The sequence below is a fragment of the Diabrotica undecimpunctata genome, chromosome 5 (assembly GCF_040954645.1).
Source record: "Diabrotica undecimpunctata isolate CICGRU chromosome 5, icDiaUnde3, whole genome shotgun sequence".
NCBI classification, from domain to species: Eukaryota; Metazoa; Arthropoda; class Insecta; order Coleoptera; family Chrysomelidae; genus Diabrotica; species Diabrotica undecimpunctata.
Window position 1 is genome coordinate 3,364,794 of NC_092807.1, and position 13,193 is coordinate 3,377,986.

Sequence of the window (13,193 nt, forward strand, 5' to 3'; positions counted from 1 at the left end):
GGATATTGTTGATAAATTGGCAAAACCACGTAGTATCAAATAAGCTTAATCGTATCCGTTTAATCCATCATTCAATCTTCGCTTATTCACTGCTGGACATAGATCTCCCTCATAATTTTCCATCTATTTCGATCTTGTGCCCCTTGCATCCAATTCCTATGACAACGTTTTAGATCGTCAGTCCAACGTGTTGGTCTACGACCTCTGCTTCGATAGGCATCATCTCTTGGTCTCCATTCCAGTATCCGCTTTGTCCATCTATTATCTGTCATTCGAGCCACGTGACCTGCCCAGTTCCATAAAAGTGTTGCTACTCTCTCTACTGCATCAGCCACTCCTGTTCTTTGTCGTAGCTGGCGATTTGGGATTTTGTCTCGTAGTGAAACGCCCAACATAGCACGCTCCATCGCCCTTTGACACACATGGATCTTTTGAACTGTTCTCCTTGTCATGGTCAACATTTCCGCACCGTAAGTTAACACTGGTAAAACACACTGATTAAACGTTTTTCTTTTAAGGCATATTGGTATATCAGACGATTTGAAAATATGGTTCAGCTTGCCCAAGGCTGCCCAAGTCAGTCTTATACGACGGAGAAGCTCAAGGGTTTGGTTATCTTTTCCTATGCGGATCTCATGACCTAGGTATTTATAGGTCATTACCTGGTCTATGGATCTTGTTCCTACGCATATATCTTCGCTGACTACAAGGTTTGTCATCATCTGGGCTTTAGATATATTTATTTTCAATCCCCCTTCTAGCGAGGAAAGGTAGAGCTGATTTAAAAGTTCTTTGGCCTCATCTATCCTATCAGCTATTAGTACAATATCATCTGCAAACCTTAGATGGCTAAGCTTTTCTTCGTTTATGTTTATGCCCTTGTCGGTCAGTTTTGCCCTTTTACATATATATTCCAAAAGCGTAGTGAACAGTTTCGGCGATATGGTGTCCCCCTGGCGTACTCCACATTGTATCGGGAATTTCTGTGTTTGACGATCACCCACTCTAACACTGGCTGTTGCGTTTTGGTATATGTGTTTAATTATATTTATATACCGATAGTCAATTCGGCATTCTGTCAAGGTTTCCAACATTTTTTGTTGATTTACGGTGTTGAATGCCTTTTCATAGTCGACAAATATTAAAGCTAGTGGGTTATTATATTCAGTGCATTTTTCTATAAGATTTTTTATTACGAGTAGGTGATCGTTTGTTACATAGCCTTTTCTAAAACCTGCCTGTTCTATGGGCTGATAAAATTCCAATTTATTTTCTAGTCGTTTCGTAATTATTTTTGTAAATAGTTTATAAATATGTGAAAGTAGACTTATGAGCCGTTTAATTATAATAGTTAAATAAATTCTTTTAATTCGGAAAAATAAAATTCTATTATTGAATATTATGCATATTATGTACATACACCATACCGTTGTAGTGTCCAAACTTTCTATAAATATTTTTACTAATGACAAGAAGAGACCATTCCTAGACCAAAATTTGTCCTACGAAAATTTTTATTTAAGTAATAAGTATTATCTTTATATGAAGTTGACAGTACCATTACAGCTGATAAATTTGATCCTTATTATTTCCAAAGTTTTATCTAATGACACATTTATAAACAAACTACTCATATCAAAAGTTTTTGCGTATTTTTTACAAATACATATATGTCACTTTTATTTGCGAATAGTTGTATAATATTTACTTAATTTATTACAAGGTGAATCAAGAGTACTGCCAATTAGCCTTAGTTAACACGGTATGTTGTTTGTGTTCACACAAAATTGTGACGACTTTTTCTAATTAGTGGTATTTTTCTGCGATAATTTGTTAATTATTGGTTAAAGGTAGTAAATCGTCTGGTAAAGGTAATTATGGAATCATGATATTACTTGTTCTTTACTATTAAAGGCACCAGCTTTCAAGAAGGCGACTAAAGTTAGAAGTGTCGTCATAGCTCGATTCCATTAGACACCCAACCAAACACAGCAAGGATAGATGTGTGGAAAGATTAGCTGCGCCACCTACCACAATGGAATCCACAGAGGCCTTACAACTTGGCGGAGACTTGAACTGGAAAGTATGGAGGAGCTTAAATAGACTCAGAGGCGGAGTGGGTAATACCAAAGATAATCTGGCTAGACGGAACTTCCTCGGAGACCTGCCCACTATGCTCGGCTACCTGTACTTTGGAAGATCTCCTTCTGGCGAGGGAAAATGCCGTAAAAGTCGCTCAATTTTGGTCAGAAATTTTTATTTTCAGGCCAAAAAAGTCAATTAAAACACCATTTGAAGCAGTATAAAAATCATCCGCACAGTCTTCAGGTTGACGAAAAGGCGCAGAGCCTCAGCAGGAGGGCTCTCGGAGTGTAGTCGACTCTAGAAAAACCCGAGAAGAATTGACTTTTCTGACCCTACAATAGCCCAGTTCTATACACGCGTGTGTAGTGATTTTAGGGATTTCCAAGTTTGATTTCCAGAATTGGCCAAGGGTAAAAACTTCAAAGTGGAGCGATGACACTAGTTCAATAATTAAAAATATAACATAAAACCAAAAATAATATTCAAAAATGTGAAAAAATAACTTAAAATTGTTAAAAAAATAAAAATATATGAAAAGAATTTGCATGACAATTGTTATTCTACCCATATATAGTCCATTTCCATCATATTGATCTCACATTATGTATGCAAATCCCTAAACTGTTGATACGGGTGACTCAATGAAAAATAGATATTTGTCAACAAGTTTACAGAAGTATATAGGAAAACAATTTTAAATTGAGTATGACCACCAGGTATAAAGGTTGAAGCAGAATAGAATACAATAGTTTTGAGGGTTATTAATCCCTAAATAAAGTTGCCAGTGTCGGAGTGATGGAGATTAACAGGTACTGATAAATTTGCAAGAAATTTAAGATGTTTATTTTATTGGTTATATATAAAATAATTTGTGGCCGTAACAGGGGCCGATTTGTAAAAAAATGAATATTATTTAATCAAATTCCATTTCAGATTCACTGCTTTCTTCAGAATCTAAGGAATCTTCAACTCCAATGTTAATTATTACCGGTTCCAGCATTGCGTCAGTCATATTATCCAAATTCCACATTTTATTTTCTTCCTTGTGAGCATGACTAACAACATTTTTCCAATTTTCTGGAGTTACTTTTGATAAGGAATGTTCTAATAATTGTTGTAAGTCTTCTAATTTAAAAGTTTTGTTGTTGCGTCCGACTTCACCCTTTACTTGAGACCATATATTTTCTATCGGATTCAGATCACAGTGGTATGGGGGTAAACGTAAAATAATTACATCACGGTTTAATGCCATTTCATCAATTATATATTTTTTATAAGCTGCTTTATGTTGCCTTACAATAGGTAATAATTCCTTTTTTGTCGAATTCTCCTTGTACTCAATTGCGTGTTTATCCAACCATTCGATTATCTCTCCTTTTTTCCATGCCGTTGTTGGCAATTTTTCTGCTAGTCTTGAATGGTAACTATTATCCATGACTATGACAGAATTTTTTGGAATTAAATCCAACATTTGCTCAAAATATTCTTCAAAAACGTCAGCAGTCATTTCCTCGTGGTCTTTGGTTGATTTTGAGGCAAAACTTAATAATCCACCATTGACAAAACCGTATTCGTTTCCAATATGGGTTATTAAGAGTCTGCGTCCTTTTCCAACGGGAATATTGTTTATTCCAGTAGATACACCTTCGATGAATGCCTGAAGGGAACTTTTCACATTTGTATCAACCCATAGATATGGTACAGTATGACCTTCATTTAGCCAAGTCTCGTCCAAATAAAAAATTGTTTTCCCTTCTTCTCGGTACTTTTTAATAGTTCTTTGATAATCTCGTCTCCAACATACAATGTAATCTTTTTCAATTAAAACGGATTTTCTTCTATTCTTTTGCCAACGAAATCCCATCTCTCTCAATAGTCCCCATAATTTCTTGTTGCTTATGATTGGTAACTCTTCGTTTTCTCTAATTAATGTTTGGATTTTGTCCAATGTTGGAAATTTTTTGTTAAAAAAAAATTAGTGGACGCTGCATCTTATCATGTTTTTATATATTTCTTCAATTTCCAAGGGTTTACTCCCTCCACTCTTCTTGGGAGATGAAACAGTTCCCTACACTTAACCGGGATAAAACCTGTCAACGTCATTTTTAAATGCAAATAACAAAATATTGACACCAAAAACGTAGGTAGGTAAGACATGAACAATGTACATCTACAAACTAAATGAAAGATGCAAACACTTTCTAATTTATATTATTGGCATAAGCTGTAATGTGGCATAAAAACTACTTAAACTATCATTAGTGAAGCCTTATCAGTAATTCCAGGTAATCGTTCAAAGAAGGTATTCTTTTTGTATCAGGCGATAACTTGTATAGAAAACAATAATCACCTTTAAATTAATGTTTACATTAATTTATTTTGTGAAACATTGAATTCTCTCGTTAATCACCCGTGTATAATTAATAATAATCGTGTAGCATATATACCGACGTTTTTTACGCACAAAAAAGGTATAGTGAGATTAGTGGACACTTATTTTACAGAAGATTTTTTAAAGATAATGAATTGTTGACGGCATCTTAAAATATTAATTTTTTTTATTTATTTCAAAACAAGTATAAGGTGACGCCTATGGTTTTTTGACCTGTTGTGGATTTGCATACATAATGTGCTATCAATATGATGGAAAAAGACTATAATAATCTGAAACGATTGTTAGATAAATTACAGCGACTGTCTTGGTAAATTCTGATTTTCCTGGTTCATTTGTTCTAGTCGATGATCTCCAGTTATTATTTTTGTTATTATAGGATATTTACCTTCAAACCTGAAGAAGAAAAGACAGAAGAAGATTGTAGCGTCAACTTGGAAGGTGAAAGAATGCTACATATTAGAGATATCTTGAGAAGTTGCTAGCGAAAAACAATTTTTTTCTATGTGCTGTATTAAAAAGTAAGAGTTGAAGTATAAATCAATGCTCAACTATTTACAATTCATCGGATATATAATATGCCAAAATATATTCATTTTACTTAGAACTGTTTCAACATCGCTTCCCTACGGATCTTTTGATCAACAACCCACTAAAGCTCGGATATGCCTTTGTTCCCTTTTACCAAAGCGATCCGACAGTTCATTTTAAGTGAATTTGCTACTGTGCGTCTTTGCTTAGTTTGAATTTCTCATTTCCATGCATATAATATTTAGGAAACATGTTCAAGCGGCAAATAAATACATTGTCAACTTAAAACAGAATTTTTTATGTACATTTATTATACTGAGCGGACCAAAACTCTGGAAACGTCTAATTATCTCTTAAAAGTTATACAAAAACAGGGATACACGTATTTTGCAATTTGGAGATTTGAAATTTGATATTTGTATGTGAGATTTAGCATTTTTCTTATATCATTAGTCACTTTTTTTAAATGCAACACTCTGTATATTGCACCTTATATATAACTAAATTTGAACATAATATTTAACAATTTACAATATTGCTAAATTATGAATGTCTATCTAATCTTGTGTTAAAAATGTCATTCATTGATAATTTGACAGTATCCTAAATGGGTAATTCCAGCAATAATCGACACAAGTCGGTGGGGTCACACCCTCTCCGATTTGGCTGAAATTTTACACGCATGTTGTACTAGACAAAGAAACATGATTGTCAAATTTTCAGACCTTAATATTCAAAATGGCGGCCGTGGCGCGCTATTGAAGTTTCACGCTTTTTATCAATTTTTTTTCGTGTTTCGCCGATTTTTGAAGTTATACTTCTATACCCACGGTCGGCGTTGGAAATTTGCATGAGAGTGAATCTGTGAAACCATTACATAGGTAAGATAATGAGTAAGAGAGAGACAGAAGATATATTTTCTCTCTCTTCCTCTCTCGAGAATAAAAATGTTCCTTTTATATTTAATATTATATATATATATATATATATATATATATATATATATATATATATATTATATATAATATTGTATATATATATAATATTATATATAATATAATATGTATTAATATTATTATTTATGTGATGTTTTGTATTATTTAAAATTAAACGTTTATAATTATTTTAGGCTTTTGTATTTCAAAATAATCACTGTTTTACCGAGAACTGTCAATTTTGAGATCCGTTAGTGACATGTCTAATTGGCAAATCCTTTACGTGTTTGGTTCATACGCTGGTGGTTGTGAGTTCGAATCCCAATTATGAATTTCGTTTTTTATTTTTGAAATATTTAAAAACCTCACATTAATCTTATTAAATATGTGTAATATACGCAAAAAACATAAATTTTAAAATAAAATGAAAATTTACAACATAATCCGAGTTGTTGGTTTTTTATTTTTATCTTCGTAAAGTAAGTTATGTATATTGGCAGTTTTAAATACTTATGAATATTACATTTTAATTTATATTGTATTATTATATTGAATTATATTGCAGTGTATTTATTGTATTGTAATTTTTATATTAATAACAAAATAAACAATGAATTTTACTGCAGAGTATGTGTAATTTTTTTTTCATTCAACTCCTTTTATACATATATAAAAATAAAAATATATATTTTCATTAAAATATTGATACAATCCTTCATTTACTATACTCCTATTACAGGTCAAATATTTATATACAGCAAACGATGCACCATATACCTGTATACCTAATTCTTTTCCTCTTTCTGCTCTCTCTTACCTATAGCATTACATATGTAATAATTGTGCAGATTGACTCGTATATAATTTTTTATCGGCGAACGCGTGTATAGAAGTGTAACTTCTACCGTCAGTCCCATTGGACTGCCACACCCGTTTTTTTTTAGTACAGCGAGCTAAATATGCTTAAACATATATCCACTATATGTTCTCCAATGTAAAATTTCCCGCTGAACACGATCCCGGTGTCACAATTGCCATATGACGTCATGTAAAGCCACAAAATGCGAAACAAAGCGCTTTTTTTGAAAAATTCATATCTTAAAAACACCCTCTTTAATTTTTTTCAAATTTTCACAAAAGACGCATTAATACAAGTACTTTCGAATAAAAGTTGTCTCAGAAATCTTTTTTATATGTTTGAAGCCGCCGCGCCCTATAAAAGTCCAAAAAACGCGATTTTCCCGCCTTTTTTAGCGCTTTTCCTTCGTTTTTCAGCTTCCAAATAACTTTTAGAGGTTTTCTGACAACGAATTCGAATTATACGGAAAATTTTACACAAAAAATGACTATTTTAAATTTATTTACCACCGATTTTACCGTTTTATAGGGGGCGACACAATATTAAACGCAGAATTGCGCGCTGTAATCGCTGCAACACTTACTGGTTTAGTATTATACATTCTACTGTTTAAGTATCACCAATAAAATAATCTTCAAATGCCTCTAATCGTTTTATGGCATCTTCTGTAAGGCTCCAGCTTTCTACTCCTACAGGTCACTAAAGACGTAACATCTAAGAATTCTTATGCGTATATTGATACTTAAAGATAAGTTGCAGAGAATCTTCCTAAGGCTGTTTAAAGAGCTTCTGGCTTTTTCAATACGAATTTTTATTTCGTAGGTGTGATCCCAAGAATCCGTAATATTGCAGCCCAAATAGCATGTATCTAACGGTGTATCGCCTATTGTAATTGGGGCGTTTATGTTGGTGTTACTAATGATCATTATTTTTATCTTCTTGCAATTTAGTTTTAGGCCGTATTTGTTACATGCTTCTACAACGTTATCCATCATCCTTTGGAGCTCCTGCGCACTAGAAAGAAAGAAATAAAATTGGTTACTGTAATTTTAAGAGAAGATTTAATAAGGAAAATAATTTAAAGCTTTATGTTAGTTTAGATATAAACTACTAGCGCCACCTAGGAAAGAAATCTGAACTACCAGCTGTCAGTCAATCATATTTGGTCTCTGAAACGATACATTTAATTCAACACTAATAATATGTTAATAACATATATTAAGAATATTAATACAAAATTACAAAAAATCTTGAGTGCTGTAATTTTTGAGGTAAGATTAATTTCACAAAATAATTTAAACTTTATATTGGTTTATATTTATTTGGATTTATGCAAGAAGGTACCTACATACGCTGTTTTTTGTATCTAGATTAATTTGATAAGATGACTGAAGATGATGAAAATTAAATAAAATTATATAAAATTAAGTAAAATTAAATAAAATTAAATTAAATGTAATCATAAACAAAATGAAGTTATTAAACATAAATACAAAATAATAATGACAATGTAAACGATGAATAAATTCTATATTATACACTCATGGACAAAAATATCGAATATTTTGGAATTTTATAATTTTGCAGAATGTTTTAAACGTGAGAGTCACAAGTCATCCATCCAATCACTTCTACAAGTCCAGTGCGTCCCTCCCAACTAATACCTTTCCAAATAATTATGCCCCCACCTCCAAAACTAACAGTCTGGGCGAGATTGCAACTGGCGAATCGTTCTCCAACTCTTAGTAGACGTGGTTTTGACCATCTAGCTTCCATAATAGGGTTCTGGTCTCATCAGTGAAAAGAACATTTTTCCAGTTGTCGATATTCCACGGAATATGTGTTCCTGCAAATTCTAAACGACGAGCTTTATGATTTTGGAGAAGACGTGGAACTTTGGCGGGGCGTCTGAGCTTTAAGTTTGCTTCTTTTAATCTTCGTCTAACTGTTTCTGAACTTACATTAACTTGTCTAACATTTAATAGCTCATTTCTGAGGTGCATCGATGTCAATGATCGATTTAGTGTAGAAATAAGAACCAAAAAACGGTCATCAAGTGCGGCTGTGCAACTTGGGCGTTCTTGAGCAGGCCTTCGTACGAAATTTCCTATTCCGCAGTACCTTTTTAAAGTATTTGAAACTAGATTGACTTCTCCTGAGACGTCGTGCGATATCTTTTTGTGCATATCCTTCCTCGTACAAAATTACCATTTGTGCTACTTGGGCTTCATCGGAGTATCGAATTGGTGGCATATTTGCTTTAAACTTAGTTAAATCAAAACAATATTTAATTAAATTTAATAAATTAAACTAAAAATAACCGAATTAGTATGATTTTTCCTTTACGTGAAGGTTTTTTATGATAAAATGTACGAATGACACTAAACGCTGAATAAACGTCAAAATAAAGGTCAAAATATTTCAAACCAGTTGAGTACATCAGCCTACTATATGAGTGCCATCAGTAATCTAAAATTGTTTTGAAATATAGTGACTAGGTACAAAAAAAAATTGTAAAATTCCAAAATATTCGATATTTTCGTCCATGAATGTATTTAACAAATTACTAAAATCATCAAATAAAATTTTTAAAGAAAAAAAATTTAGATTTTTTGAATATGACGAAGCACTTAATTTTGTGGTGTGTTATTATAAAAAAATATTAAACAATTCAATAATAAGCAGACGTAAAATTTTATTTACCCACATATTAGTAAGGCGGTATAAAAAGTATTCACTTCTGTCGGCACTACCCACGCGCCGCCAAATGCCGCGCGCCGCCAAGTGCCACGCGCCGTTTTTTTTAATTCAATGAGTGAATGTATATGACAATTTTTTGGATCTCCCATCGCATGCAACAGGCTAAATAACAAACTCTGGCTCCAAATTTTGGCTCCACATTTATTTCTTACCAAATTAATTTTCTATTTACTCCCTGTATCATTTTTGTTCTGTTTTCTTTTTTATTTTTTTTCTGTTAAATTCTTAACGTTTACCTTTCCAAATTTACCTGTTAAAACAATCGTCATATTTTTATTTAATTTATTTCCAAAATTATATGTTACGAAAATTCTAGGAATTTTTTATATTAAAGGACTGAAAGCATTCACTGAAAATTCCTACAATTTTCGTAACATATAAATTAGCCTTTCAATTAAAGTCATTAGTATTCACTCAATCGGTATTTGTTTGAAAAAGAAGCTCGTTCTTTTTGAAAAAAACAATTGACCTATATTTCCAGCATCCACGCCGATAATGATTATTTCTACGAATTTAAAAATAGAATATAAATCGAGTAGGGTCCCTTTTCGAAATGTCTTAATGTGCAAACAGGTACCAGTAAACAGGAATTATTATTGATGTAAAATACGGCATTGAGATAATGAGGTTTGTATAGAGAGATGTTATGTTCGAAAAATAAGTACATTAAGGGAATGTTATCGTGTCTTTTCCAGGGAAACTTTGTGAGTTGTTGAAGGGCGTATATTCTGTAATTTATTGTAATGCCTTTGAAGTCTAAAAAAGGCAAAGAAAAGACTAGCGATGCTGATAAAAAAATAAATAAAATTCCTGGAATATCGATATATATCATAAATAATGAGACAATTATAAAAATAAATATGATGGGAAGAAAAGTACTCCTTTACAAAGTAAAATCAGTATTTTTAAAAATGTCAGAACAATATTTTTGGCTATATATATAATGACGGTATACACGCATCTTCAATGAGGCTTCATTCTCTTTGAATATGTACTTGTAACCTCACTTCCCTTAAATAATTTTTCAACAACCTGCGTTTTTATCATCTTTATGTCTGGTTGCTTTTATATTTGGTCCTTCAAGTTGGATTTTTCATTTTTCAATTTCATTTTCTACCAAGAAATTAAAAAATAGGAAATCACTAGGAGAGGATAGAATACCGAATGAACTCCTAAAGTAAGGAGGACCAGATCTGACCAAACAGCTATTAAAACTAATCCAAAAAATAATAGAAGAAAACAGAATTTCTCAAGAATGGAGATCAAGCATCCTAATATCTCTCTTCAAAAAGGGAGACAAATCGGACCTGGAAAATTCCAGAGGAATTAATTTAATAAGCGCAACACTAAAATTAACAACCAATATGATAACAAATAAACTGAATGAAATTATAACACTAGCAGAAGAACAAGGTTTTAGGTTAGGAAGATCATGCACCGACGCTATATTTATAATGAGGCAAGTGCAAGAGAAATCATTAAAATACAACAAATCGGCATATCTATGTTTCGTGGACCTTAAGAAGGGTCAAATTAAAGGACGTTATCCACTTATTGTTTTCATCCATAATCAGGTGTTCACACTATAATCAGGTGTTCACACTGGTTATGGATGAAATAATAAAAAAGTAAAAACTAAAAAAGGATACCATATGGGAGAAAAACAATTTAAAATAATCTACTATGCAGACGACGCAATACTACTCTCTCAAAGTGAAGATGATCTACAACGTATGCTCCACCAATTTAATATAACCTATTATATTAAGACAAAATGCTTGGTAACAACAGCAAATTTAATAAGATGTAAATTGGAGCTGGAAGGTCAGATAATAGAACAAGTGATGGAGTTTAAATATCTAGGCATCACATTATCTAGCTACGGAAAGCTCGAAACTGAAGTGGAAGATCAAGTGAATAGAGCAAACAGAGGCGTATGCTGCCTGAATGAAAGAATATGGAGAAATAAAAATATCGGGAAAGAAATGAAAGGAATTTACAAAACAGTCATCAGACCAATAATGACATACGCGGCAGGAACACGACCTGATATAGAGAGGACAAAAGGATGTTAGAAATAGCAGAGATGAAAATACTTAGAAAAGTTGATCGCAAGACACTATGGGACAGAGCTAGAAGTACAGATGTACGACGTAGATGCAAGGTGGAGAATATCAAGAACTGGGTAAGAAATAGAAGAGTAGAATGGAACGATCATATAAGCCGAATGACAACAAATAGAGTACTAAATACGGCAACAGACGGTTCCTCAATAGGAAGACGATCACTAGGAAGACCACGAAAACTATGGAAACGATACTTACTGGAGGCTCATTGAAAAACAGACAGTTTTATGTAGACATTTTATGTCTACATAAAAAGAACAAGAAGAAGCTGGATTTTTTCATTTGAATTGCAATTTACAAGGCGACCACACCAAAGAATAGAAAAGCAACACGAGCAGACCAAACAAACATGAATATTTTAAGGTATGGAGGTTACTGGAACAATACAAACTGCGGGACCAGATGGTACATTTTCCAGGCTACTCCAAGAGGAACTGGAAATAATTATGGGTCGCCTGATCCAAATATTTAGAGCTAGTCATGCTCTGGGGTACATTTTTAAAGCTTGGAGAAGAGCGAGGGTGGCGTTTAGTCCTAAACCAGGAAAAACAGATTACACTGGAGTGAATATATAATACACACAGGGTAAATTGGAAATGTGGAACAGACTTCTTAAAAAGTATTAAGCTCAGAATAACAAGATGAATACCTAGTCGTAGTAGTAGAAGTAGTCATTGAAACTAAAACTCACAAAAAGAAAAGGAAACATTTCTAATGGTCAACAAAATACTATAAACTGGAGGAAAACCACTGACGCCTTGATCCTCTACAGCCCGTTGAGCTTGCCATATATATTATACCTAATAAAAAATAAGGAAGTCCTTGAGTATTATATACAATCCACATACCAGTATGACACACCTGGCGTACCTATTTTAAGAGTTTCTCCAATTAATTTGGTAGATAGAGACAAATCTAAAATGAAATCAGCTTAAACGATTACGTACAAGATAACAAGCGATATCGCTTACATTTCTTTCTTAGCAACCAATAACAGTGGAGTTACGCGCTTTGATTTTCGTACCAGATAAACCTTTCGCTTTTTATTTTTTGCCATCTGATATTAATGCCTGGTCTACGGTCATGGTCTCTCAGAGGCGTCCCAAAAATGGATTTTCATAATTGTTTGATTTATTTATTAGATATAATATATATATATATATATATATATATATATATATATATATATATATATATATATATATTATATCTAATAATGTAGTGAATGTAGTCTATCACATACCCTGTTCTGAATGTGATGCATGTTATATTGGTCAAACTGGCCGTTCCCTTAAAGGACGCCTTACTTCACATCGTAGTGACATTAAACTTTCTAAACATACTTGTGCCCTTGCAGAACATGCAATCAACACCAAACATACTGTGAATTTTGATGGTGTTAGAATTCTCTGTAGAGAACGTAACCTTAATAAGAGACAGTTTATGGAGATGTGTCATATTTTGAAACAACCTAATGCATTAAATAAGAGAACTGATATCAGCAA

The 13,193-nt window shown here is 32.7% G+C and overlaps 1 protein-coding gene across 2 annotated transcripts in view; it reads left to right on the plus strand.

Moving 5' to 3' along the window:
- LOC140440989 (receptor-type guanylate cyclase Gyc76C-like) overlaps positions 1-13,193 on the plus strand; it is a 338,147-nt gene that overhangs the window by 30,213 nt on the left and 294,741 nt on the right. The window lies entirely within an intron of this gene.